A 1671-nucleotide genomic window follows, 5' to 3' on the forward strand; every position below is an offset into this window, starting at 1 on the left:
AATTCGATTCTGTCCAGCCATGGTGTTGGTCCATTTTCAGCCATAAAAGTGAGGTTTAAGTGCTTCAGAAAATGCAAGAAAATTAAGGGATCAATACAAATCGAAAATGTTCCAAGATGGGTGATTATGTGTGGCTAATAGTGGAGGTAAAGCTACGAAAACATGGCTGAAACAGCTACTGTTTGCAGCAGTGACAGTCACGGTTTTGTTTGGCATGGCAACCAAGAAAGGCCTAATTTGTGCAATTAGTTGCACCAATTAGCTGACGATTTTTTTATGGAAAGGTTCCCTAAATTATCCAAATTGTTTTCAAGAATTTTAAGAATTTAAATCCCTAGAATTAAGCCTTCATAAAACTGAGTTGGTGGAGTGAAAACTGTTGCTGCCACTGCAGCAACAAGCCACGGTTTTGAATTTTTTGACAGCCAAAAACATTTCTTTAAATCCTTGAAAGTCACTATGGAATTGATCCATAAGTTGTCTATCAAGGAGAATTTAATTGGGAATTAAATTCCTGATTTTATGCCACCACATAGCTTCAAAAGAAAGACAAAATCGAAACTGCCTCTGCAGATAAAGGTCATGGTTTTGAATTTTTTGACAGCCAAAAACGTCTCCTAAAATCCTGAAAAAATATTATGGAATGGTTCGATCAGTTATCTATCAGGATAAATTTTATTAGGAATTAAATTCCTAAGTTTTAGTAACAAAGAATTTCAAAATGTCTCAGAACAAATTCTGCCTCCTGTAGATAAAGGTCACGGTTTTTGAATTTTTTGAATCGACAAATCACCTCCTAAAATCCTGAAAATTTATTTTGGAATAGTTTCATTAGTTAGTTATCAGGAAAATTTTATTGGAATTAAATTTCTAAAGATATACCACCATAATGCCATGTAATTAGGACATGTCAGTGGCTGTCTGCAACAGGACATCGTCTTGGTTAAGACAAAGAATTTGTCCTAATTTCACACCAATAAATGAGAAATTAAATTAGTTAATTGGCTAAGGATAAGTTATGGTTTTTTTTTTTTTTAGAATTAGGGGAGGGGGAATTCGAACCCTGTTCTTTAAGCAGGGGGATCATGCACCAACTAATGAGCCAAATGCTCGGGTGCAAGGATAAGTTATGGAATCGATTCCATAATTATGTTGATTTTTTGAAACATTTAATTTAAGGATTATGATTCCTAAAATTAAGGATGTCAAAGATGATGCATTAACATCCACAAATAAAGAAATGTGATTTCTAAAATTATGGAAGTTAAAATATCTTCATTAGCCAATTAAATATTTATGGAATATGTTCCATAAAGATTGATAATTTATTTCATAAATTATGGAATGTGATTCCTTAATTTAAGGTTGTCAAAATTTAAATAATTTAAGACTACATTAATTTAGGAATTAGATTCCTAGGAGTAATGGGAGTCTAAATATTTATGGACAAATTTTGTTTTGAATTTATTTCTTACAAGAAGATAATTCTAATTTGACATTAAATTTAAAGATTAAATTGCCTAAGTTATTTTTTGATTAGGTAATAATAGACATTCAATCTTTAATTACATGCGATTAATAATAGGTTGTGTAAAATGTTTAAGAGCACAAATTAAAAATGTTTTAATTTGTAATTTGTAATAAAAATTTAATTCTAATCCTAAGAAGATT

The sequence above is a fragment of the Theobroma umbraticum genome, unplaced genomic scaffold, assembly GCF_002168275.2.
Source record: "Theobroma umbraticum cultivar Fairchild unplaced genomic scaffold, ASM216827v3 scaffold_146.0, whole genome shotgun sequence".
NCBI lineage: Eukaryota > Viridiplantae > Streptophyta > Magnoliopsida > Malvales > Malvaceae > Theobroma > Theobroma umbraticum.